Genomic DNA, 26779 nt, shown 5'->3' on the forward strand with positions numbered 1-26779 from the left:
GTTAGGTTTAGGGTTAAGTTTAATGATAGTGTTAGGTTTTAGGGATAGAGTTAGGTTTAGGGTTATGGTTAGGATTTCGGTTAGGCTAAGGTTTACGGTTAGGAAAAGACTTACGATTACTTTTGTGTTAGGTTTATTGTTAGGGTTAGGGTCATTGTTAGATGTTAGGGATAGATTTAGGGTTAGGGTTAGTGTTACAGTTAGATGTTACCTTTAGGGTTAGCGTTAAGGTTAAGGTTAGGCTTATGGTTAGTGGTTAGCGTTAGGTTTGGTATAGGGTTAGGGTTAAATCTTAGGTTTAGGGTTAGGCTTCATGTTAGGGTTAGGGTTAGTTTTAGGGTTAGCATAATTGTTAGGGTTAGGGTTATGGTTAGAGGTTAGCGTTCGGTTTAGTGATAGAGTTTAGTGTTTGGGTTAGGGTTAGGGTTAGGCTTACAGGTTATGTTTATGGTTTGGGTTACGGTTAAGGTTAAAGCTTAGGTTGAGTGTTAGGGTTAGGTTTAGGGTTAGGGATAGTGTAAGGGTTAGGATTAGGCTTAGTCATTAGTTTTAGGGTTGTGTTTATGGTTAGGTTTAGGGGTAGGTTTAGAGGTTACTGTTAGGTTTAGGGTTAGGGTTAGGGTTAGTGTTAGGATTAGGGTTAGGTTTAGAGTTAGGTTTAGGGTTAGGTTTAGGGTTAGGGTTAGGGATAGGGTTGTGGTTAGGCTTCGGGTTGTGGTTAGGTTTAGGGTTACGATTATGTCAGAGTTAGGTTTAGGGTTAAGGTTAACATTAGGGTTACGGTTAGGTTTAGGATTTGCATTAGGATTAGGGTTAGGTTTAGCTTTAGGGATTTGGTGTAAGGGATAGGGTTAGTGTTAGGCTTCATGTTACGTTTACGGTAAGGGTTACGTTGAGGTTAGGGTTAGGGTAAGGTTAAAGTTTAGAGTTTGCATTAGTTTTAGGGTTAAATTTAGGGTTAGGATTTGGGTTAGGTTTAGGGTTAGGTGTTAGGGATAGGGTTATAGTAAGGGATAGGGTTAGGCTTAGGCTTAGGCTTAGGGTTAGGTTTAGGTTTAAGTTTAGATTTAGAGTTAAGGTTATGATTAGTTTTAGCATTTAGGGATAGGGTTAGTGTTACTGTTAGGGTTAGGGTTAGGACTAGGGTGAAATTTAGGGTAAGGGTTAGTTTTAGAGTTAGGATTAGTATTAGGGCTTAAGTTTAGGGGGTCGGCTTAGGGTTATGGCTTAGGGTTAGGTCTTAGGTTTAGAGGTTAGCATTGTGGCTAGCGATAGGTGTAGGTTTAGGGTTAGGTTTCGGGTAAGGTTTAGGTTTAGGCTTATGGGTTAAGTGTTAGGAAGAGTTTTAAGGTTACTATTAGGGTTAGGGTTATGGTTAGGGTTAGTGTTAGGGTTAGAAGTTAGGTTTAGTGTTACAGTTAGAGTGAGGGATAGTGCTAGGGTTAGAGGTTAATGTTAGGGTTAGGGTTATGGTTAGGGTTTGTGTTATTGTTAGAATCTAGTGTTAGTTTTAGTGTTAGTATTAGGGTTAGGGTTAGGGTTAGTGTTATCATTAGAGGTTAGCATTCGGTTTAGGGTTAGAGTTTGGTTAGGGTAAGTGTTAGGCTTAGAGGTGATGGTTAGAGTTAAGGTTAGGCTTAGTGGTAAAGCTTAAGTTCAGGTTTAGGTTTATGGTTAGTGTTAGTGTTAGGGTTAGGGTTAGGGATAGGGTAAGGTTTAGGATTAGGGTTAGTGGTTAGCTTTAGAGTTTGGATTACGTTTAGTGTTAGGGTACGGTTTAGAGTTTAGTGTTAGGGTTAGGGTTAGGGTTAGATGCGGGTTAGGCTTAGGGTTAGGGTTTAAGTGTTAGGGATAGAGTTTGGTTATGGTTTGGATTAGGGTTAGGGTTAGGGTTAGCGTTAGGTTTAGGGTTAGGTTTAGGGTTAGGGTTAGGATTAGAATTTTGGGTTAGGGTTAGGGTTAGGTGTAGGGGTAAGGTGTTCGGTTAGGGTTATGGGTTAGTGTTAGGGTTAGGGTTAGTGTTAGGGTTAGGGTTAGGGATAGGGTTAGTGTTATGGTTGCCTTTTTGTTTAGGGTTACGGTTAGAGTTAGTGTTATGGTTAGTGTTAGGGTTAGGTTAGGGTTGGGTTGGGATTAGTGTTTGAACATTAAGATTAGTGTTTTGGTTACAGGTTAGGGTTAGGTTTAGGGTTAGGGTATGATTAGGATTTGGGTCTGGGTTACTTTTAGGGTTAGAGGTTAGTCTTATGGTTATGGTTACTGTTATGCTTAGAATTTAGGGTTATAGTTAGGGTTACGGTAAAGGTTAGGGTTAGTGTTAGCGTTAGGTTTAGGGTTAGAGTTATGGGTTAGGATTAGCATTATGGTTATCATTAGGATTAGGGTTCAAATTATGGTTAGGGTTAAGTTTAGCGTTAGGGTTGGGTTTAGGGATACGGTTAGGGTTAGGGATAGTGTTAGGGTTATGGTTAGGGTTTAGTTTTAGCGTTATGGTCATGGTTAGGTTTGGGGTTAGGGTTAGAGATTAGGTTTAGGCTTTGGGTTAGCATTAGTGCTAGGTTATGGTTCGAGATTTGGGTTAGGGTTAGCGTTAGGTTTTTGTTAATGTTTGGATTATGGTTAGAAGTCAGCATTAGATTTAGGTTTAGGTCTAGGTTTCGGGTTAGGGATAAGTTTAGCCTTAGAGATTAGGTTTAGGGTTATTGTTTGGGTTAGAGGTTATGTTTAGGATTAGTGTTAGTGTTAGGTGTAGGGTTAGGGCTTAATTTTAACATTAGGGTTAAGGTTAGGTTTAGTTTTAGGGCTTAAGGTTAGGATTTGTGTTACACGTTAGGGTTAGGGTTACAGTTAGGGTTAGAGGGTTAGGGTTAGGGTTATTGTTAGGGTTTTATGTTAGGGTTAGGGTTATGGTTTAGGGTTAGGGTTAGGATTATGTTTAGGGTTAAGGTTAGTTTTAGAGTTAGAAGTTAGGTTTTGTGTTACAGTTAGAGTTTGGGTTAGTGCTAGTGTTAGAGATTAATGTTAGGGTTAGGGTTATTGTTACGGTTTTTGTTATGGTTAGAGTTTAGGTTTAGGCTTAGTGTTAGTGTTAGTGTTAGTGTTAGTGTTAGTGTTAGGGTTATGGTTAGTGTTATCGTCAGAAGTTAGCATTTGGTTTAGGGCTAGAGTTAGGTTTTGGGGTAAGGTTATGCATAGTGGTGATTCTTAGTGTTAGGGTTAGGATTAGGGTTAAAGCTTAGGTTCAGGTTTAGCTTTATGGTTAGTGTTAGGGTTAGGGTTAGTGATAGGGTAAGCATTAGGATTAAGGTTAGTGGTTAGCTTTAGGGTTAGGTTTACGTTTAGTGTTAGGGTTCGGTTTAGAGGTTAGTGTTAGGGTTAGTGTTAGAGTTAGGGTAAGGGTAAGGTTTAGTGTTGGGGTTAGGGGTTAAGTGTTAGGGATACGGTTTTGGTTATGGTTTGGATTAGGGTTAGGGTAAGGTTTAGGTTTGCGGTTAGGGTTAGGATTTTAATTTTGAGTTATGGTTAGGGTAAGGGTTAGGTGTTGCTGTTAGGTGTTCGGGATAGGGTTATGTGTAAGGGGTAGGGTTAGGTTAGGTTTAGGGTTAGGGTTAGGGTTATGGTTAGGGTAGGGTTTAGGGTTAGGTTTAGATGTTAGTGTTATGGTTAGTGTTATGGTTAGGTTGAGGGTTAGGGTTAGAGTTAGTGTTAGGCTTAGATGTTAGGTTTAGTGTTAGGTTTAGGGGTAGGGTTCGGAATAGGTCTAGAGTTTGGGTTAGTGTTAGAGCTTCGGGTTAGTGCTAGTTTAGGTTTAGGGTTGAGATTTAGGTGTGGATTAGAGGTATGGTTTAGGTTTAGGGTTAGGGTTAGGGTGAGGGTGGGTTTAGGATTAGTGTTAGGTTAATACTAGGGTTAAGGTTAGGGTTAGGGTTATTTATTACAGTCAGGGTTAGGCTTAGTTTAAGGTTTAGGGTTAGGGTTAGGGTAAGGGATTAATGTTACTTTAAGGGTTAGGTTTAGGGTTATGGTTAGGGTTAGGGTTAGGATTAGAAGTTAGTGTTAAGGATAGGGTCAGTGTTATGGTTACATTTAGTTTTCGGGTTAATGTTAGGTTTAGGGTTATGTGTTACATGTTCGGGAGAGGCTTAAGGTTAGGCTTCGGGTGAAGGTTAAGGTTAGTGTTACGATTAGGGTTAGGCTTACTGTTAGGCTTAGGGTTAGGTTTAGTGTTAGTTTTAGAGTTAGGTTTAGCGTTAGTGTTAGGGTTTAGCTGTTAGTGATAGGTTTACAGTAAGTGTTAGGGTTAGGGTTAGGGATAGTGTTAAATTGAGGTTTAGGGTTTAGGGTGAGGGTTAGGCTTAGGGTTAGGATTATGCTTAGGATTACGGTTAGTCTTTGGGTTACAGTTAGGCTAATGGTTATGATAAGATTAGCATTAGGGTTAGGGTTAGGTTTAGGGTTTGGTTTAGGTTTAGTTGTTAGGGATAGGGTTAGGGTTAGTGCTACGGTTAGATTTTAGGGTTAGGGTTAAGGTTAGTGTTAGGGTTACGGTTATGGTTAGTGTTTAGTGTTTTGGTTAGGGTTAGGTTTATTATGAGGTTTAGTGTTAGCGTTAGGGTTAGGGTTAGGATTCGTGTAAGGGCTTAATGTTAGGATTAGGCTTAGAATTATGGCTTAGGGTTAGGTGTTAGGTTTAAGGGTTAGCATTGTGGTTAGTATTAGGGGTAGGGTTAGGGTTAGTTTTAGGTTTAGGGTTAGTGTTAGGTTTAGGGTTGGGGTAAGGGTTAAGTCCTAGGGAGAGTTTAGGGTTAGTCTTTGTGTTATGGTTAGGGTTAGTGTTTCGATTAGTTTTAGGGTTAGGTTTAAGGTTAGGGTTAGGGTTAGTTTTAGAGTTAGGATTAGGGTTAGGGTTGGGTTTAGGTGTTAGGGATAGTGTTAAGGTTTGGTTTAGTGTTAGGGTTAGGATTAGTGTTAGGGTTAGAAGTTAGATTTAGTTTTACGTTTACAGTTAGGGTTAGGTTTAGTGCTAGGGTTAGAGTTTAGTGTTACCGTTAGGGTTAGGGTTAGTGTTACGGTTAGAGCTTAAGGTTAAGTTGAGTGTTAAGGTTAGGGTTAGTGTTAGGGTTATCGTTAGAGGTTAGCATTCGGTTTTGGGTTAGAGTTAGGCTTAGGGTTAGGGTTAGTCTTAGAGGTTATTGTTAGAGTTAGGGTTATGCTTAGGATTAAAGCTTAGGTTAAGGTTACGTTTTAGGGTTTGGAATAGGGTTAGGGTTATGTTTAGAGATAGTGTAAGGGTTAGGGTAGCATTTACGTTTAGGGTTAGGGTTAGCTTTAGTGTTATGGTTGGGCTAGGGTTACTGTTAGTGTAGCGTTTACGTTTAGGGTTGGGGTTAATGTTAGTGTCATGTTTAGGGTTAGGTTTAGGTTAGGGTTGGGTTAGGATTAGTGTTAGAGGGTTATTATTAGTGTTAAGGTTACAGGTTTTGGTTAGTTTTAGGGTTAGGTTTAGGTTAGGTTTGGGTTAGGATTAGTGTTAGAGGGTTATTATTAGTGTTAAGGTTACAGGTTTTGGTTAGTTTAAGGGTTAGGGTTATGGTTAGGGTTTGGGTTCGGGGTAGGTTTAGGGTTAGAGGTTAGTCTTATGGTTATGGTTCCTCTTAGGCTTAGAGTTTAGGGTTAGTGTTAGGGTTATGTTAAACGTTTGGGTTAATTTTAGCGTTAGGGTTAGGGTTAGAGTTATGGGTTAGGATTAGCATTATGGTTATCATTAGGATTAGGGTTCGAATTAGGGTTAGGCTTAAGTTTAGCGTTAGGTTTGGGTTTAGGGATAGGGTTAGGTTTAGGGATAGTGTTAGGGTTAGGGTTAGGGTTTAGTGTTAGGGTTATGCTTACGGTTAGGTTTAGGTTTAGGGTTAGAGGTTAGGGTTAGTTTTAGGGTTAGCATTACAGTTAGGGTTCTGGTTCTAGTTTAGGGTTAGGGTTAGCGTTAGGTTTACGATTACTTTTAAGGTTAGGATTATGGTTAGAAGATAGCATTAGATTTAGTTTTAGGGCTAGGTTTAGGGTTAGGGATAGGGTTAGGCTTAGAGATTAGGTTTAGGGTCAGTGTCACGGTAAGAGGTTATGTTTAGGACCAGTGTTAGTGTTAAGTGTAGGGTTAGGGCTTAATTTTAGCGTTAGTGTTAAGGTTAGGTTTAGTTTTAGGGCTTAGGGTTAGGATTTGTGTTACACGTTAGGGTTTGGGTTAGAGAGTTGGGTTAGTGTTATTGTTAGGGTTAAATGTTAGGGTTGGGGTTAGTGTTAGTGTTAAGGATAGGCTTATGGTTACGGTTTGGGTTCGGTTTAGCGTTAGGATTAGAGGTTAGGCTTATTGTTAGGGTTATTGTTAAGGTTAGGATTATAGTTTTAGGTTAGTGTTACAGTTACAGTTAGGGTTACGGTTAGGCTTAGAGTTAGGGTGAGGGTTAGCGTTATGGTTAGTGTTATGGTTAGAGCTTAGGGATGGGCTTAAAGATTAGGGTTAGGGTTAAGTTTACGTTAAGGTTAGGTTGAGTTTTAGGGTTAGCGTTAGGTTAGGGTTAGAGGTTAAATTTAATGTTAGGTTTACGGTTTGGTTTAGGGATAGGTTTAGGGTTAGGAGTAGTGTTAGAGGTAAGGGTTAGGGTTATGGTTATGGTTATGGTTTGGGTAAGGGTTAGGATTAGAATTTAGTGTTAAGGATAGGGTCAGTGTTATTGTTACATTTAGTTTTTGGGTTAATGTTAGGTTTAGAGTTATGTGTTACATGTTCGGGAGAGGCTTAAGGTTAGGCTTCGGGCGAAGGTTAAGGTTAGTGTTACGATTAGGGTTAGGCTTAGTGTTAGGGTTAGGGTTAGGTTTAGTGTTAGTTTTAGGGTTAGGTTTAGCGTTAGTGTTAGGGGTTAGCTGTTGGTGATAGGTACTGTTAGTGTTAGGGTTAGCGTTATTGTTAGGGATAGTGTTAAATTGAGGTTTAGGGTTTAGGGTGAGGGTTAGGCTTAGGGTTAGGGTTATGCTTAGGATTACGGTTAGTCTTTGGGTTACGGTTAGGCTAATGGTTATGATAAGGTTAGCATTAGGGTTAGGGTTAGGTTTAGGGTTAGGTTTAGGTTTAGTTGTTAGGGATAGGGTTAGGGTTAGTGTTACGGTTAGATTTTAGGGTTAGGGTTAAGGTTAGTGTTAGGGTTAGGTTATGGTTAGTGTTTAGTGTTTTGGTTAGGGTTAGGTTTATTACGAGGTTTAGTGTTAGCATTAGGGTTAGGGTTAGGATTCGTGTAAGGACTTAATGTTAGGGGTTAGGCTTAGAATTATGGCTTAGGGTTAGGTGTTAGGTTTAAGGGTTAGCATTGTGGTTAGTATTAGGGGTAGGGTTATGGTTAGCTTTAGGTTTAGGTTTAGTGTTAGGTTTAGGGTTGGGGTTAGGGGTTAAGTGCTAGGGAGAGTTTAGGGTTAGACTTTGTGTTATGGTTAGGGTTAGTGTTTTGATTAGTTTTAGGCTTAGGTTTAAGGTTAGGGTTAGGGTTAGTTTTAGAGTTAGGATTAGGGTTAGGGTTGGGGTTTAGGTGTTAGGGATAGTGTTAAGGTTTGGTTTAGTGTTAGGGTTAGGATTAGTGTTAGAGTTAGAAGTTAGATTTAGTTTTACATTTAGAGTTAGGGTTAGGTTTAGTCCTAGGTTTAGAGTTTAGTGTTATCGTTAGTGTTACGGTTAGTGTTACAGAGAGAGAGATTAAGGTTAGGTTGGGTGTTAATGTTAGGGTTAGTGTTAGGGTTATCGTTAGAGGTTAGCATTCGGTTTTGGGTTAGAGTTAGGCTTAGGGTTAGGGTTATTTTAGAGGTTATTGTTAAAGTTAGGGTTATGCTTATGATTAAAGCTTAGGTTGAGGTTACATTTTAGGGTTTGGGCTAGGGTTAGGGTTAGGGTTAGGGATAGTGTAAGGGTTAGGATAGCGTTTACGTTTAGGGTTAGGGTTAGGGTTAGTTTTATGGTTGGGCTAGTGTTATTGTTAGTGTAGCGTTTACGTTTAGTGTTAGGGTTAAGGTTAGTGTCATGTTTAGGGTTAGGGTTAGGAGTTTAGGGTTGGGTTAGGAGTAGTGTTAGAAGGTTATTATTAGTGTTAAGGTTACAGGTTTTGGTTAGTTTTAGGGTTAGGGTTATGGTTAGGGTTTGGGTTCGGGTTAGGTTTAGGGTTAGAGGTTAGTCTTATGGTTATGGTTACTCTTAGGCTTAGAGTTTAGGGTTAGTGTTAGGGTTATGGTAAATGTTAGGGTTAATTTTAGCGTTAGGTTTAGAGTTATGGGTTAGGGTTAGCATTATGGTTATCATTAGGATTAGGGTTTGAATTAGGGTTAGGCTTAAGTTTAGCGTTAGGTTTGGGTTTAGGGATAGGGTTAGGTATAGGGATAGTGTTAGGATTAGGGTTAGGGTTAGGGTTTAGTGTTACGGTTATTCTTATGGTTAGGTTTAGGTTTAGGGTTAGAGGTTAGGGTTAGTCTTACGGTTAGCGTTACAGTTAGGGTTATGGTTCTAGTTTCGGGTTAGGGTTAGCGTTAGGTTTATGATTACTTTTAAGGTTAGGATAATGGTTAGAAGTTAGCATTAGATTTAGTTTTAGGGCTAGGTTTAGGGTTAGGGATAGGGTTAGGCTTAGAGATTAGGTTTAAGGTCAGTGTCAGGGTAAGAGGTTATGTTTAGGATCAGTGTTAGTGTTAAGTGCAGGGTTAGGGCTTAATTTTAGCATTAGTGTTAAGGTTAGGTTTAGTTTTAGGGCTTAGGGTTAGGATTTGTGTTACACGTTAGGGTTAGGGTTAGTTAGAGAGTTAGGGTTAGGGTTATTGTTAGGGTTAAATGTTAGAGTTGGGGTTAGTGTTAGTGTTAAGGATAGGCTTATGGTTAGGGTTTGGGTTCAGGTTAGCATTAGGATTAGAGGTTAGGCTTATTGTTAGGGTTATGTTTAGGGTTAGGGTTATAGTTTTAGGTTAGTGTTACAGTTACAGTTAGGGTTACGGTTAGGCTTAGAGTTAGGGTGAGGGTTAGCGTTATGGTTAGGGTTATGGTTAGAGCTTAGGGATGGGCTTAAAGATTAGTGTTAGGGTTAAGTTTACGGTTAGTTTTAGGTTGAGTTTTAGGGTTAGCCTTCGTGTTACGGTGAGAGGTTAGGCTTAATGTTAGGTTTACGGTTAAGGTTAGGGATAGGTTTAGGGTTAGGATTAGAGTTAGAGGTAAGGGTTAGGGTTATGGTTATGGTTAGGGTTAGGGTTAGAGTTAGGGTTAGGATTAGAATTTAGTGTTAAGGATAGTGTCAGTGTTATGGTTACATTTAGTTTTCGGGTTAATGTTAGGTTTAGGGTTATGTGTTACATGTTCGGGAGAGGCTTAAAGTTAGGCTTTGGGTGAAGGTTAAGGTTAGTGTTACGATTAGGGTTAGGCTTAGTGTTAGGGTTAGGGTTAGGTTTAGTGTTAGATTTAGTGTTAGTTTTAGTGTTAGTGTTAGGGTTTAGCTGTTAGTGATAGGTTTACAGTTAGTGTTAGGGTTAGGGTTAGGGTTAGTGATAGTGTTAAATTGAGGTTTAGGGTTTAGGATGATGGTTAGGCTTAGGGTTAGGGTTATGCTTAGGATTACGGTTAGTCTTTGGGTTACGGTTAGGCTAATGGTTATGATAAGGTTAGCATTAGGGTTAGGGTTAGGTTTAAGGTTAGGTTTAGGTTTAGTTGTTAGGGATAGGGTTAGGGTTAGGGTTACGGTTAGATTTTAGGGTTAGGGTTAAGGTTAGTGTTAGGGTTAGGGTTGTTGTTATTGTTTAGTGTTTTGGTTAGGCTTAGGTTTATTATGAGGTTTATTGTTACCATTAGGTTTAGGGTTAGGATTCGTGTAAGGGCTTAATGTTAGGGGTTAGGCTTAGAATTATGGCTTATGGTTAGGTGTTAGGTTTAGGGGTTACCATTGTTTTTAGTATTAGGTGTAGGGGTAGGGTTAGCTTTAGGGTTAGGGTTAGTGTTAGGTTTAGGGTTGGGGGTAGGGGTTAAGTGCTAGGGAGAGTTTAGGGTTAGACTTTGTGTTATGGTTAGGGTTAGTGTTACGATTAGTTTTAGGCTTAGGTTTAAGGTTATGGTTAGGGTTAGTTTTAGAGTTAGGGTTAGGGTTAGGGTTGGGGTTTAGGTGTTAGGGATAGAGTTAAGGTTATGTTTAGTGTTAGGGTTAGGATTAGTGTTAGGGTTAGAAGTTAGGTTTAGTTTTACGTTTAGAGTTATGGTTAGGTTTAGTGCTAGGGTTAGAGTTTAGTGTTACCGTTAGGGTTAGGGTTAGTGTTACGATTAGAGCTTAAGGTTAGGTTGAGTGTTAAGGTTAGGGTTAGTGTTAGGGTTATCGTTAGAGGTTAGCATTCGGTTTTGGGTTAGAGTTAGGCTTAGGGTTAGGATTAGTCTTAGAGGTTATTGTTAGAGTTAGGGTTATGCTTAGGATTAAAGCTTAGGTTGAGGTTACATTTAGTGTTTGGGCTAGGGTTAGTGTTAGGGTTAGGGATAGTGTAAGGATTAGGGTAGCGTTTACGTTTAGGTTTAGGTTTAGGGTTAGTGTTATGGTTGGGCTAGTGTTATTGTTAGTGTAGCGTTCACGTTTAGGGTTAGGTTTAGGGTTAGTGTCATGTTTAGGTTTAGGGTTAGGTTAGGGTTGGGTTAGGATTAGTGTTAGAGGGTTATTATTAGTGTTAAGGTTACAGGTTTTGGTTAGTTTTAGGGTTAGGGTTATGGTTAGTGTTTGGGTTCGGGTTAGGTTTAGGGTTAGATGTTAGTCTTTTGGTTATGGTTACTCTTAGGCTTAGAGTTTAGGGTTAGTGTTAGGGTTATGGTAAAGGTTAGGGTTAATTTTAGCGTTAGGGTTAGGTTTAGAGTTATGGGTTAGGATTAGCCTTATGGTTATCATTAGGATTTGCGTTCGAATTAGGGTTAGGCTTAAGTTTAGCGTCAGGTTTGCGTTTAGGGATAGGGTTAGGTTTAGGGATAGTGCTAGGGTTAGGATTAGGTTTATGCTTAGCTTACGGTTAGGTTTAGGTTTAGGGTTAGAAGTTAGGGTTAGTTTTAGGGTTAGCGTTACAGTTAGGGTTATGGTTCTAGTTTAGGGTTAGCGTTAGGTTTACGATTACTTTTAAGGTTAGGATTATGGTTAGAAATTAGCATTAGATTTCGGTTTAGGGCTAGGTTTAGGGTTAGGGATATGGTTAGGCTTAGAGATTAGGTTTAGTGTCAGTGTCAGGGTAAGAGGTTATTTTTAGGATCAGTGTTTGTGTTAAGTGTAGGGTTAGGGCTTAATTTTAGCATTAGTGTTATCGTTAGGTTTAGTTTTAGGGCTTAGGGTTAGCATTTGTGTTACACGTTAGGGTTAGGCTTAGAGGGTTAGGGTTAGGGTTATTGTTAGGGTTAAATGTTAGGGTTAGGGTTAGTGTTAGGGTTAAGGATAGGCTTATGGTTAGGGTTTGGGTTCAGTTTAGGGTTAGGATTAGAGGTTAGGCTTATTGTTAGTGTTATGGTTAGGGTTAGGGTTATAGTTTTATATTAGTGTTACAGTTACAGTTAGTGTTAAGGTTAGGCTTATAGTTAGGGTGTGCGTTAGCATTATGGTTAGGGTTATGGTTAGAGGTTAGGGATAGGCTTAAAAATTAGGGTTTGGGTTAAGTTTATGGTTGGGATTAGGTTGAGTTTTATGGTTAGCCTTAGGGTTAGGTTTAATGTTAGGTTTACGGTTAGGGTTAGGGATTGTTTTAGGGTTAGGATTTGTGTTAGAGGTCAGGGTTAGGGTTAGGGTTATGTTTAGAGTTAGGGTTAGAAGTTAGTTTTAGTGTTACAGTTAGAGTTTGGGTTAGTACTAGGGTTAGAGGTTAGAGTTAGCGTTAGGGTTAAAGCTTAGGTTCAGGTTTAGGTTTATGGTTAGTGTTAGGCTTATGTTTAGGGATATGGTAATCATTATGATTAAGGTTAGTGGTTAGCTTTAGGGTTAGGATTATGTTTAGTGTTAGAGTTCGGTTTAGAGGTTAGTGTTAGGTTTATTGTTAGAGTTAAGGTTAGGGTTAGGTATAGTTTTAGTGTTAGGGGTTAAGTGTTAGGGATAGGGTTTTGATTATGGTTTGAGTTAGGGTTAGGGTTAGGATTATAATTTTGGGTTAGGGTTAGGGTTAGGTGTAGGGGTTTCGTGATTGGGATAGGGTTATATGTTAGGGATAGGGCTAGGGTTAGTGTTAGGTTTAGGGTTATGGTTAGGGTATGGTTTAGGGTTAGGTTTAAGGTTAGTGTTATGGTTGGTGTTATGGTTAGGTTGATGTTTAGGGTTAGAGTTAGTGTTAGGGTTAGAGGTTAGGTTTAGTGTTAGGTTTATGGTTAGGTTTAGGGATAGGTCTAGAATTAGGGTTAGTTTTACCGCTTCAGGTTAGTGCTAGGTTTAGGTTAAGGTTGAGTTTGAGGTGAGGGTTAGAGGTATGGTTTAGGTTTAGGGTGAGGGTTATGTTTAGGGTTAGGATTAAGTTAATGCTAGGGTTAAGGTTAGGGTTAGGGCTATGTCTTACAGTCAGGTATAGGCTTAGTTTAAGGTTTAGGGTTAGGTTAGGGTAAGGGATTAATGTTACTTTTAGGTTTAGGTTTAGGGTTATGGTTATGGTTAGGGTTAGGGTTAGGATTAGAAGATACTTTTAGCGGTAGGGTCAGTTTTATGGTTACATTTAGGGTTCGGGTTAATGTTAGGTTTAGGGTTATGTGTTATGTGTTAGGCAGAGGGTTAAGGTTAGGCTTCGGGTTAAGGTTAGGGTTAGTGTTATGATTAGGTTTATGGTTAGGCTTTGGGTTAGGGTTAGCTTTAGTGTTAGTTTAAGTGTTAGGTTTAGCGTTAGTGTTGGGTGTTTGGTGTTAATGATAGTTTTACAGTTAGGGTAGGGTTAGGGTTAAGGATGGTGTTAAATTGAGGGTTAGGGTTTAGGATTAGCATTAGGGTTAGGGTTATGGTTAGAATTATGGTTAGTCTTTGGGTTACAGTTAGGCTAATGGTTAATGATAAGGTTAGTATTAGGGTTAGGGTTAGGTTTAGATGTTATGGATAGGGTTAGGTTTAGTGTTACGTTTAGATTTTAGGGTTAGGGTTAGGGTTATGGTAGTGGCTAGTGTTATGGTTAGGGTTAGGCTTTTTATGAGGTTTAGGGTTAGGGTTAGGGTTAGGATTAGTGTAAGGGCTTAAAGTTTAGTGTGAGGCTTAGCATTATGGCTTAGGGTTAGGTGTTAGGTTTAGTGGTTAGTATTGTGGTTAGGGTTAGGGTTAGGTTTAGGGTTAGGGTTAGTGTTAGGTTTAGGGTTAGAGTTAGGGGTTAATTCCTAGGGAGAGTTTTAGTGTTAGACTTATCTTTATGTTTAAGGTTAGTTTTACGATTAGGTTTAGGGTTAGGTTTAAGGTTAGGGTTGTGGTTAGTTTTAGAGTTAGGATTAGTGTTAGCATTGGGGTTTAGGTGTTAAGGATAGGGTTAAGGTTAGGTTTAGCGTTAGTGTTAGGGTTAGGGTTAGGGTTAGGGTTAGAAGTTAGATTTAGTTTTATGTTTAGAGTTAGGGTTAGGTTTAGTGCTAGGGTTAGAGTTTAGTGTTACCGTTACGGTTAGGGTTAGTGTTATGTTTAGAGTTTAGGGTTAAATTTAGTGTTAAGGTTAGGGTTAGGGTTAGGGTTATCATTAGAGGTTAGCATTCGGTTTTGGGTTAGAGTTAGGGTTAGGGTTAATTTTAGGCTTAGAGGGTATTGTTAGAGTTAGAGTTATGCTTAGTGCTAAAGCTTAGGTTGAGGTTAAATTTTAGGGTTAGTTCTAGGGTTAGGGTTATTGTTAGGGTTATGGTTAGGGATAGGGATAGGGTAAGGGTTAGGGTTAGGGTTAAGTCAAGGGTAAGGTTTAGGATTAAGTTTAGGGTTAGAGGGTAGTTTTAGGTTTAGGGTTAGGGATAGGTTCGGTGTTAGGGTTAGATAGGTATTGGATTCGGGTTAGGGTTAGGATTGGGGTTAGAGTTAGGGTTTGTGTTACGATTTGTTTTAGAGTTAGGATTATGTTTTGGTGTTAGGGGTTAGAATTAGGTTTAGTGTCACGGTTAGGGTTAAGTTTAGGGTTAGTGGGTTAGGGTTAGGATCAAGTTTAGGGTTAGGGTTAGGGTTTTGTGTTAGGGTTAGGGTTAGATTTAGGTTTAGGGTTAAGGTTAGAGGTTAGGGTTAGGTTTAGGGTCAGTGTTAGGGTTAGTTTTATGGTTCGAGTTTAGGGTTAGGTTTAGCGTTAGTGTTATGGTTATGGTTACGGTTTGTGTTATAGTTAGAAATTAGCATTACATTTAGGGTTAGGGTTAGGTTAGGGTTAGGAATAGGTTTAGGGTTAGGCTTAGAGGTTAGTGTTAGTGTTAGGGTTAGTGTTGATGTTTAAATTTAGGGTTAGAGTTAGGGTTAGTAGTTAGCTTTAGGGTTATGCTTAGTTTTAGGGTGAGAGTTAGGGTTAGTAGTTGGCTTTAGGGTTATGCTTAGTTTTAGGATTTTAGTTTTAGGGTTAGTAGTTAGCTTTAGGGTTTTAGGGTTGACATTTAGGGTTAGGGTTAGCATGAGGGTTAGAAGTTACGATTCTTTTAGCTTTAGTGTTAGTATTAGGTTGAGGGGTTAGGTGTTGGGGATAGTGTTAAGGTTAGACTACGGATTATGATTAGGTTTAGGGTAACGAATAGGTTAGGTTTAGGTAAGGGTTAGGGTTTAGGGTTAGGGTTAGTGTTAATGTTAGGGTTACAGTTTAGTGTTAGGGTTAGGGTTATTGTTAGATTTAGGGATAGAAGGCTAGGGTTACGGTCAGGGTTATGGGTTAGGTATTAGGGATAGTGTTACGGTTAGTGTTCAGTTTAGGGTTAGGTTTAGGGTTAGGATAAGGCCTTAGGTATTAGGGATAGTGTTACAGTTAGTGTTCAGGTTAGGGTTAGGTTTAGGGTTAGGATAAGGCCTTAGGTATTAGGGATAGGGTTAGTGTTAGTGTTAAGGTTAGGATTAGGTTAGGCTTCGGGTTAGGGTTAGGGTTAGGATAAGGTTTTGGCGTTAGTGTTAGGGTGAGGGATAGGGTTAGGTTTAGGTTTAGGGATAGGGTAAGGGCTATAAGTTCAGTTTAGTGTGAGGGTTAGTGTTAAGGTTAGTGTTAGGCTTAGGGTTAGAGGTTAGTGTTAGGGTTACTGTTAGGGTTAGGTTAAGGGTTAGGGTTAGGATTAAGGTTATGGTTAGAGGCTAGTTTTAAGATTAGGGATAGCGTTAGGGTTAGGTTAGACATGGTATGGGCTAGGGTTAGGGTTACGGTTAAAATGGGGGTATCGGTTAGGGTTAGTGTTAGGGTTAGGGTTAGGGTTTGGTGTTAGGGGTTAGTGTTAGTGTTAAGGTTAGGGTTATGGTTCGAGTTTGTGTTCAGGTTAGTTTTACGATTCGAGGTTAGGCTTATTATTATGGTTAGGGTTAGGTTTAGAGTTTAGGGTTAGGGTAAGTGTTAGGGTTAGTGTTAAGGTTTGGGTTACGGTTAGGGATAGATTTTTGTGTTAGGGTTAGTGTTAGAGTTAGGGTTAGGATTAGGGTTAGGGATTTATGTTAGTGTTAGGTTTAGGGTTAGTGTTGGGTTTAGGTATAGGGTTAGTGTTAGGTTTAGGGTTAGGGTTACTGTTTACGGTTAGATTAGGTTTAGGGTTTGGCTTAGAAGTTAGGCTTAGATTTAGGGTTATTGTTAGTTTTAGCTTTACCATTCCAGTTTAGGGTTAGGGTTAGGGTTAGCGTTAGGGTTAGGGTTAGTTTTAGGTATGGGGTTTGGATTATGGTTAGAAGTTAGCATTAGATTTGGCATTAGGGTTATGGCTATCCTTAGATTTAGGGTTAGACTTAGAGATTAGCGTTAAGGTTAGGGTTAGGGTTGAAGTTTAGGTTTAGGGTTAAGTTTAGGGTTAGGGTTATGATTAGGATTTGGCATTAGGATTAGGGTTAGGGTTACGTTGAGGGTTAGGGTTATAATTAGAGTAGAAGTTAAGTTTAGTGTTAGGGTTAAGGTTAGGTTTAGGGTTATGTTTAGGGTTAGGTTTAGGATTAAGTTTAGGGTTAGAGGCTAGTGTTAAGGTTAGAGTTAGGGTTAGGCTTAGTGATAGGTTTAGGGTTATGGATAGACAGGGTTTGAGTTAGGGTTAGTGTTATGGTTAGGATTGGGCTTAGGGTTAGGGTTATGTTAGGGTTAGGATTAGGGTTTTGCGTTAGGGGTTAGCGTTAGTGTTAGGCTTAGGATTATGGATAGGTTTTGAGTTGGGTTAGGGTTAAGGTTAGTAGTTAGGCTTATTGATTGTGTTAGGTTTAGGGTTAGGTTTAGAATTTACGGTTAGTGTTATGGTTAGGGTAAGGGTTAGCTTTAATGATAGGGTTAGTGTTAGGTTTAGGGATAGAAGTAAGTGTTAGGATTAGGGTTAGTGTTAGTGTTAGGATTAGGGTTAGGGATTTGAGTTAGGGTTAGGCTTAGGGTTCGGGTTGTGTTAACGACAGAGTTAGGTTTAGGGATAGTGTTAGGGTTAGGATTATGTTTAAGTGTTAGTGTTTGTGTTAGGGTTAGAGTTATGGTTATGTTTAGGGTTAGGGTTAGGCTTAGAGTTTAGCGATAGTGTTACAGGTTAGGTTTGAAGCTTAGATTTAGGGTTAGGGTTAGGGTTATGGTTAGGGTTATGTTTAGGGTTATGGTTAGGGTTAGAATTAGGATTTGGCCTTAGGGTTAGGGTTAGGGTTAGGTTGAGGTTTAGGGTTAGGATTAGGGTTAGGGTTAGAAGTTAAATTTAGTGTTAGTGTTAGGGTTCGTTACAGTTACCGTTATGGTTAGGTTTAGAGGTTAGTGTTATGGTTAGTGTTATGGTTAGGTTGAGGTTTAGTGTTAGAGTTAGTGTTAGGCTTAGATGTTAGGTTTAGTGTTAGGTTTAGGGTTAGGGTTAGGGATAGGTCTATAGTTAGGGTTAGTGTTAGAGCTTTGGGTTAGTGCTAGGTTTAGATTTAGGGTTGGGGTTGAGGTGAGGGTTAGAGGTATGGTTTAGGTTTAGGGTTAGGGTTAGGGTGAGGGTTATGTTTAGGATTAGGGTTAGTTTAATGCTAGGGTTAAGGTTAGGGTTAGGGTCATTTCTTACAGTCAGGGTTAAGCTTAGTTTAAGGTTTAGGGTTAGGGTTAGTGTATGGGATTAATGTTACTTTTAGGGTTAGGTTTAGTATTATGGTTATGGTTAGCGTTAGGGTTAGGGTTAAGATTTGAAGTTAGTGTCAGTGTTATGGTTACATGTAGGGTTCGGGTTAATGTTAGGTTTAGTGTTATGTGTTACGTGTTAGGGTTAGGGTTAGGGTAAGGGTTATGCTTAGGGTTAAAGCTTAGGTTGAGGTTAAGTTTTGGGTTAGGGCTAGGGTTAGGGTTAGGGTTAGGGATAGGGTAAGGCTTAGGATTAGGGTTATGGTTATGGTTATGGTTAGGGTTAGGGTTAGGGTTAGGGTTAGGGTTAGGGATAGTGTTAGGTTGAGCGTTAGGGTTTAGGGTTAGTGTTTGGGTTAGGGTTATAGTTATAAATACGGTTAGGCTTCGGTTCTGGTTAGGCTAAGGGTAACGATTACATTATGTTTAGGATTAGAATTAGGGTTAGGGTTAGGGTTTCGGTTAGGGTTAGATGTTAGAGATAGGGTTAGGGTTAGGGTTAGTGTTACATTTAGATTTTAGGGTTGGGGTTAGGGTTAGGGTTACGGTTAAGGTTATTTTTGGAGTTATGGGTTAGGGTTAGCATTATGGTTATTGTTAGGATTAGGGTTCAGATTAGGTTTAGGGTTAAGTTTAGGGTTAGGGTTGTGTTTAGGATAGGAATAGGATTAGGGATAGTGTTAGGGTTAGGGATAGAGTTTAGTGTTAGTGTTAGTTTTAGTGTTATGTTTAGGGTTAGGGTTAGTTTTAGAGGTTAGGGTTAGAAGTTATATTTAGTGTTAGGCTTAGGGTTCGGGTTACAGTTAGGGTGAGGGTTAGGTTTAGAAGTTTGTGTTAGGGTTAGGGTTAGGGTTACGTTTAGGGTTAGGGTTGGATTAAGGTTTGGGTTAGAGTTTAGTGTTAAGGTTATGGTTATGGCTAGGGTTAGAGTTAGAGTTAGGGTTGGGGTTAGACAGGGTTTGGGTTATGGTTAGGGTTAGTGTTAGGATTGTGTTTAGGGTTAGTGTTAGTGTTAGTATTAGGGTTAGAGTTAGGATTAGGTTTTGGTGTTAGGGGTTAGGGTTAGGTTGAGAGTAATGATTAGGGTTAGAGGTGTGGGTAAGGGTTAGGCATAGAGTTAATGTTATGGTTAGGGTTAGGGTTAGGTTTAGGGTTTAGGGTTAGGGTTAGGTTTAGGGTTTAGGGTTATGTTTAGGGTTAGGGTTAAGGCCTGGGTTAGGTTTAGGATTAAGTTTAGGGTTAGAGGGTAGTTTTAGGTTTAGGGTTAGGGTTATGTTTGGTGTTAGGTTTAGACAGGTATTGGATTCGGGTTAGGGTTAGGATTGGGTTTAGGGTTAGGGTTAGTGTTACGGTTTGCGTTAGGGTTAGGATTATGTTTTGGCGTTAGGGGTTAGGATTATGTTTAGTGTCAGGGTTAGGATTAGGGTTAGGGTTAGTGGGTTAGGGTTAGGATCAAGTTTAGGGTTAGGGTTAGGGTTTCGTGTTAGGGTTAGGGTGAGATTTACGTTTAATGTTAGGGTTAGAGTTTAGGGTTAGGTTTAGGGTTAGTGTTAGGGTTAGTTTTATGGTTCGAGTTTAGGGTTAGGGTTAGCATTAGTGTTATGGTTATGGTTAGGGTTTGTGTTATAGTTAGAAATTAGCATTACATTTAGGGTTAGGGTTAGGTTAGGGTTAGGAATAGGTTTAGGGTTAGGCTTAGAGGTTAGTGATAGTGTTAGGGTTAGGGTTGAAGTTTAAGTTTAGGGTTATGGTTAGGGTTAGAAGTTAGCTTTAGGGTTATGCTTAGTTTTAGGGTTAGGGTGACATTTAGGGTTAGGGTTAGAGTGAGGGATAGAAGTTAGGATTGTTTTAGCTTTAGGGTTAGGATGAGGTTTAGGAGTTAGGTGTTAGGGATAGTGTTAAGTGTAGACTATGGATTACGATTAGGTTTAGTGTAACGAATAGGTTAGGTTTAGGTAAGGCTTAGGGTTTACGGTTAGGGTTAGTGTTAATGTTAGGGTTACAGGTTAGTGTTAGGGTTAGGGTTTTTGTTAGATTTAGGGATAGAAGGCTAGTGTGACTGTTAGGGTAAGGGGTTAGGTATTAGGGTTAGTGTTAGGGTTAGTGTTAAGGTTAGGGTTAGGTTAGGCTTAGGTTTAGTGTTAGGGTTAGGATAAGTGGTTAGGTATTAGGGATAGGGTTAGGGTTAATGTTAAGGTTAGTGTTAGGTTAGGCTTATGGTAAGGTTTAGGGTTAGGATAAGGTTTTGGCGTTAGTGTTAGGGTGAGGGTTAGGGTTAGGTTGAGGTTTAGGTTTAGGGTTAGAAGTTCAGTTTAGTGTGAGGGTTAGTGTTAGAAATAGTGTTAGTCTTAGGGTTAGATGTTAGTGTTAGTGTTAGTGTTAGTGTTAGTGTTAGTGTTAGTGTTAGGTTTAGGGTTAGGGTTAGGATTAAGGTTATGGTTAGAGGCTAGTGTTAAGGTTAGGGTTAGCATTATGGTTAGGGTTAGACAGGGTTTGGGTTAGAGTTAGGGTTTGAGTTAAGATTGGGGTATCGTTTAGGGTTAGTGTTACGGTTAGGGTTAAGGTTAGGGTTAGGATTAGGGTTTGGTGTTAGGTGTTAGGGTTAGTGTTAGTGTTATGGTTATGTTTCGAGTTTGGGTTCAGGTTAGTTTTACGGTTCGAGGTTAGGCTTATTATTAGGGTTATGTTTAGTTTTAGAGTTTAGGTTTAGTGTTAGACTTAGGGTAAGTGTTAGGGTTAGTGTTAGGGTTTGGGTTAGGGTTAGGGACAGAGTTATGTGTTAGGGTTAGGGTTAGCATTAGGGTTAGGATTAGGGTTAGGGTTAGGGTTAGGGATTAAGGTTATGGTTAGGTTTAGGGTTAGGGTTGGGTTTAGGGGTATGGGTAGGGTTAGGGTTAGGGATAGTGGTAGGGTTAGGGTTAGGGTTACTGTTTACGTTTAGGGTTAGGTTTAGGTTTAGGCTTTGAGGTTAGGGTTAGATTTAGGGTTATTGTTAGTTTTAAGGTTCCCGTTCCAGTTCAGGGTTAGGGTTAGTGTTAGCGTTAGGGTTAGGGTTAGGTTTAGGTTTAGGGTTTGGATTATGCTTAGAAGTTAGCATTATATTTGGGATTAGGGTTATGGTTATCGTTAGGGTTAGAGTTAGGCTTAGAGATTAGCGTTAAGGTTAGGGTTAGTGTTGAAGTTTAGGTTTAGGTTTAGGTTTAGGGTTAGGGTTATGATTAGGATTTGGCAGTAGGATTAGGGTTAGTGTTAGGTTGAGGTTTAGGGTTATGGTTAGGGTTAGAAGTTAAGTTTAGTGTTAGGGTTAGGGTTAGTGTTCCGGTTAGTGTTAGGATTAGGATTAGGATTAGGTTAGGTTTAGGATTAAGTTTAAGGTTAGAGGCTAGTGTTAATGTTAGGGTTTTGGTTAGGATTAGAGTTTGGCATTAGGGTTTAGGGTTAGTCTTAGGGTTTTGGATAGGTTTTGAGTTCGGTTTTGGGTTAAGGTTAAAAGTTATGCTTACTGTTAGGGTTAGGGTTAGGGTTAGGTTTAGAATTTAGGGTTAGTGTTATGTTTAGAGTAAGGTTTATTGTTAGTGTTAATGTTAGGGTTAGGTTTTGGGATAGAGGTATGTGTTAGGGTTAGGGTTAGGGTTAGTGTTAAGATTAGGGTTAGGGATTTGTGTTAGGGTTAGGTTTAGTGTTAGAGTTGGGTTTAGGGACAGGGTTAGGGTTAGGGATAGTTTTAGGTATGGGGTTAGGTTTAAGTGTTAGTGTTTGTGTTAGGGTTAGGGTTAGTGTTAAGGATAGGGTTAGAGGTTAGGCTTTGATTTATGGTTAGTGTTAGGGTAGGGTTATGGTTCGAGTTATGGGTTAGCGTTAGTTTTATCATTAGGGTTAAGGTTAAAGTTAGGTTTAAGGTTAGGATTATGGTTAGAAGTTAGCGTTAGATTTGGGGTTAGGGTTATAGTTAGGGTTAAGATTAGGCTTAGAGGTTAGCTTTAGGGTTAGGTTTGGGGTTGATGCTTAAAGTTAGGATTAGGGTTAGTGTTAGGATTAGAATTAGGATTTGGCATTACAGTTAGGGTTAACGTTAGGTTGAGGTTTAGAGTTAGGATTAGGGTTAGGGTTAGAAGTTAAATTTGGTGTTACGGTTAAGGTTAGGGTTACGGTTAGGTTTAGGGTTAGGGTTAGAGTTTAGTGTCAGGGTTAGTGTTAGGGTTAGGTTTAGGGTTAGGGTTGGATTAAGGTTTGGGTTCGATTTTAGTGTTCATGTTAGGGTTAGGGTTAGGGTTGGGTTTAGACAGGGTTTGGCTTATGGTTAGGTTTGGGGTTAGTATTGGGGTTAGGGTTAGCGTTAGTGTTAGTGTTACGGTTAGGTTTAGAATTAGGGTTTGGCGTTAGTGGTTAGGGTTAGGGTGAGTGTTATGGTTAGGGTTAGAGGTATGGATTAGGATTAGGGGTACATTTACTGTTATGGTTATGGTTAGGGTTAGATTTAGGGATTATGGTAAGGTTTAGTGTTAGGGTTAGTGTTTGCATTGGGTTTAGGGTTAGAGGGTAGTTTTATGGTTATGGTTATGGTAAGGTTTAGGATTAGGGTTACACAGGTTCAGGATTAGGTTTAGGGTTAGGATTGGGGTTAGGTTTAGGGTTCATGTTACGGTTAGGGTTAGGTTTAGGATTATGTTTTGCGTTAGGGGTTAGGATTAGGTTTAGTGGCATTGTTAGGTTTAAGGTTAGGGTTAGAGGGTTAGAGGTTTAGAGGGTTAGGGTTAGGGTCAGGGTTAGCGTTAGGGTTAGGGTTAGGGTTAGGGATATAGTTAGGTTTAGGTTTAGAGTTTAGGGTTAGTATTAGGGGTAGGGTAATGGTTAGGGTTAGTTTTATGGTTAAGGTTAGGGTTAGCAATAGAGGGATGTGTTAGGGTTAGGGTTAGGGTTAGGATTATGGTTAGGGATTAGTTTTAGGGTTAGTTTTAGGGTTAGGCTTGGGTTTAGGGATAGGGTTAGGGTTAGCGATAATGTTATGGTTAGAGTTAGTGTTAAGTGTTAGGGTTAGGGTTAGATTTTAGGTTTAGTGTTAGGGTTAGGCTTTGGGGTTCAGTTCGACTGTAGGGTTCGGGTTAGCATTAAGTTTAGGGTAAGTGTTAGGATTATGGTTAGAAGTTAGCGTTAGATTTGCGGTTAGGATTATGGTTAGGGTAAGGCTTAGGGTTAGGCTTAGAGGTTAGCGTTAGTGTTAGCGTTTGGGTTGAAGCTTAGAATTAGGGTTACAAGTTAGCTATAGGTTTAGTGTCAGGGTAAGGGTTAGGTTACGGGTTTAGTTAGGGTTAGGGTTCGGGATAGTGTTAGGGTTAGGGTTAGGTTTAGTGTTAGGTTTAGGGTTAAAGTTAGGGTTAGGGATAGGGTAAGGGTTATGATTAGGGTTAGGGTTAGTGTTAGGGTTAGGGATACTGTTAGAATTAGATTTAGGGTTATGTTTAGGGTTAGTGTTAAGGTTAGGGTCAGGTTTAGGCTTAGGGATATTGTTAGAGTTAGGTTTAGTGTTAGGTTTAGGCTTAGTGTTAAGGTTAGTGATACGGTTAGTGTTAGGGTTGCAGTTAGGGTTAGGTTAGTGTTAGGGTTAGTGTGAGGGTTAGGGTTAAGGTTAGGTTGAGGTTTAGGGTTAGGGTTAGGGTTAGGTTTGGGTTTAGGGTTAGTGTCAGGGTTAGGATTAGGGTTTTTCATTAGGTTTTATAATTAGGGTTAGGGTTATGGTTAGGGTTAGACAGGTTTAGTGTTAGGGTTAGGGTTAGTTTTATGGTTAGGGTTCAATTTAGGGTTAGACATCATGGTAAAATTTAGGGTTAGGGTTATGGATATGGTTAGGGTTAGACAGGGTTAATGGTAGGGTTATGGTTAGGGTTAGGGTTAGGTTTGCGGTGATGTTTAGCTTTAGTGTTACTCTTTGGGTTAGGGTTAGGATTAGGGTTTTGCATTAGAGGTTAGGATGAGGGTTATGCTTACGGTTAGGGTTAGGGTTAGTATTAGTGTTAGGGTTAGGGCTAGGTTTAGGATTAGGATTGAGGTTAGTGTTAGGGTTAGGTTTAGAGTCAGGTTTCATGTTTGACAGAGTTATAGTTAGGGTTAGGGTTCAGGTTAGGGTTAGGATTAAGGTTAGTGTAGGTGTTAGGGTTTGGGTTAGTGTCAGGGTTAGGGTTAAGTTTTGGGTCAGAGGTTAGGGTGTTAAGGCAGAGTTATGGTTAGAGTTAGGGTTAGACAGGGATAAGGTTAGGGTTATGGTTAGGGTTCAAGTTAGGTTTGGGCTTAGCTTTAGGGTTAGTGTTAGGTTTAGGGTTAGGTTTAGGATAAGGGTTTTGCATTAATGGTTAGGATTAGGGTTAGGGTCAGGGTTAGGTCTAAGATTAGAGTTAGGGTTAGTGTTAGGGTTACAGTGATAGTGTGAATGTTTCGATTAGGGTTAGGATTAGGGCTAGAGGTTTAGGGTTCGGGTTCGGGTTAGGGTTAGTGTTATAGGTTAATTTTAGGGTTAAGGTTAAGTTAGGGGTAGGGTTAATCAGAGATAAGGTTAGGGTTAGTCTTAGGGTTAGGGTTATGGTTAGGGTTAGGTTTTAGGTTAGGGTTGAGTTTAGGTTTAGGCTTAGGGTTAGGGTTAGAGTTTGGGTTGGGTTAGCATTAGTGTTAGGGTTATGGTTAGCGTTAGATTTTGGGTTAGGGCTGAGGTTAGGGTTAGGCTTAGGTTGGGATTAGGATTAGGGCTAGAGGGTTAGTTTCAGGTTAAGGTTAGGTTTAGGTTTAGAGGTTAGTTTTAGCGTTAGGGTTTGGGTTAGGGGTGGGGTTAGAACGAGTTAAGGTTAGGTTTAGTGTTAGAGTTTATGGTTTAGGGCTATGTTTATGGTTAGGGTTTGGGTTAGGGTTGAGGTTAGGTTTAGACTTAGGGTTAGGGTTATGATTAGGGCTAGAGTATGATTAGGGGTAGGGTTAGAATGAGTTAAGGTTAGGTTTAGTGTTAGAGTTTAGGGTTTAGGGCTATGTTTATGGTTAGGGTTTGGGTTAGGGTTGAGGTTAGATTTAGACTTAGGGTTAGGGTTCGGGTTTGAGGTTGGGTAAGTGTTAGAGGTTAGCTTTAGGGTTAGTGTTACTGTTAGGGGTAGGATTAGACAGAGTTAAAATTAGGTTTATGGTTAGTGTTAGCATTATGTTTAAGGTTAGGTTGAGAGGTTAGAGTTAGTGTTTGGGTTCGCTTAGGGTAAGGGTTAGGGTTAGACTGGTTTAGAGTTAGAGTTAGGGTTAGGTTTAGGTTAGTGTTAGGTTCAGTGTTAGGGTCGGTGTTAGGGTTAGACTGGGTTAGGGTTAAGGATAGGGTTAGGTTTGGGGTTAGCTTTAGTGTTAGGGTTTGAGTTACTGTTAGAGTTAGTGTTAAGGTTGAAATTTAGGTTAGAGTTAGGGTTAGACAGGGTTAGCGTTAGTGTTAGGGTTAGGGTTAGTTTGAGGGTTAGGGTTAAATTTAGGTTTAGAGATTAGGGTAAGGTTTAGGGTTAGGTTTACGGATAGGGTTAGGTTTAGACAGGGTTAATGTTAGGGTTATGGTTAAGGTTAGGGTTATGTTTGGGGTTAGGTTTAGCGTTAGTGTTAGGATTTCGGTTAGGTTTAGGATTAATGTTTTGCATTAGGGGTTAGGATTAGGGTTAGGATTAGTGTTAAGGCTCGATTTAGCATTAGTGTTAGGGTTAGGCTTTGGTTTAGGTTTAGGGTTGGGGTCAGATTTAGTGTTAGACAGTGTTAGGGTTAGTGTTAGGGTTATGGTTAGGGTTAAGTTTAGGGTTAGAACTAAGGGTAAGAGTTAGGGCTAGAGTTAGCTTTAGTGTTAGGGTTAAGGTTAGGGTTATGGTTAGGATTAGGGTTAGCTTTGGTGTTATTTTTAGGGTTAGTGTTAGGAATAGGATTTTGCGTTAGGAGTTAGGATTAGGGTTAGGGTTAGGAATAGGTCCTGAATTAGGTTTAGGGTTTAGTTTTATGGTTAGAGGGATAGGGTGAGTGGTAGGGTTAGGGTTATGGTTAGAGGTCATGGTTATGGTTATGGTTAGTGTTAGGGTTATGGTTAGGGTTCGGGTTTGATTTAGCCCTAGGCTTATAGGTTACACTTCTGGATAGGGTTAATGTTAGGGTAAGGTTTAGGCTTTGTTTTACAATTTAGCGTTATTGTTAGGATTAAGGTAAGCATTAGGGTTAGGGTTAGCGGTAGTGTTAGGTTTAAGGTTAGAGATATGTTTTAGGGTTAGGATTAGGTTTAGAATTAGGGTTATGGTTTGGGTTAAGGTTTATGGTTAGGGTTAGGTGTAAGTTTAGAGGGTTAGGGTTAGGGATACGGTTAGACTTAGGGTAAGATTTAGGGTTAGTGTTAGGTTTAGTGGTTAGGGTTAGGGTTAAGTTTATGGTTAGGGATAAAGTTAAAGTAAGAGTTAGGGTTATTGTTAAGGTTAGGGTTATTGTTATGGTTTAAGCTAGGGTTAGGGTTAGAATTAGGTTTAGGTTTGGGTCTAGGGTTAGAGTTATGTTAGTGTTAGGGTTAGGGTTAGGATTAGGGTTTTGCATTACGGTTAGTGTTAGTGTAGGGTTACTTTAAGGATTAGGGTTATAATTAGGTTTAGGGTTAGGATTACGGTTAAGTTTAGTGGTTAGGGTTAGTGTTAGGGTTAGGGTTAGGGTTAGGGTTAGTCTTAGGGTTAGACAGGACTAGGATTATGGTTATGTTGGGGTTAGGTTTAGTTTTAGGGTTAGGGTTAGTGTTAGGAATAGAATTTTGCATTGGGGTTAGGATTAGGGTTAGTGTTAGGGTTAGTTTTAGTGTTAGGTTTAGGAAAATAGTTAGGGTTAGGTTTGGTGTTAGAGCTAGACTGTTAGTATTAGGGTTAGGTTTAGGGTAAAGGTAAATGTTAGAGGGTTAGGTTTAGTGATAGGTTTAGGCTTAGGGTTAGAGTTAGGGTTGGGTTAGCATTGGGGTTATGGTTATGGTTAGGGTTAAGATTTGGGTTAGGGTTGAGGTTAGGGTTAGGCTTAGGGTTAGGATTAGGATTAGGGCTAGAGAGTTAGGGTTTGGGTTAGGGTTAGGGTTAGAGGTTAGGTTTAGGGTTAGGGTTAGGGTTAGCTATAGGGTTAGACAGTTAATTTTAGGGTTAGGGTTAGAATTAGGTTTATGTTTAGGGTTAGGTTTTGGGTTAGGTTTGAGGTTAGGTTTAGGCTTAGGGTTAGGGTTAGAATTAGTTCTAGAGGGTTAGGGTTCGGTTCAGTTTAGGGTTAGTGTTAGATATTAGGGTTAGGGTTACTGTTAGACTTAGGGGTGTGGTTAGACAGAGTTAAGGTTAAGTTTATGGTTAGGGTTCTCATTATGGTTAAGGTTAGGTTTAGAGTTTAGATTTAGGGTTAGGGTTAGCTGAGGGTTATGCTTAGGGTTAGACAGGTATAGGGTTAGGGTTAGGGTTAGGGTTTGGTTATGCTTAGTGTTAGGGTTAGGGTTAGACTGGGTTAGAGTTAGGGATAGGGTTATGTTTGGCGTTAGGTTCAGTGT

The sequence above is a fragment of the Cavia porcellus genome, unplaced genomic scaffold (genome assembly GCF_034190915.1).
Source record: "Cavia porcellus strain 051 isolate PalLab524CR breed Dunkin Hartley unplaced genomic scaffold, mCavPor4.1 scaffold_35, whole genome shotgun sequence".
Classification (NCBI taxonomy): domain Eukaryota; kingdom Metazoa; phylum Chordata; class Mammalia; order Rodentia; family Caviidae; genus Cavia; species Cavia porcellus.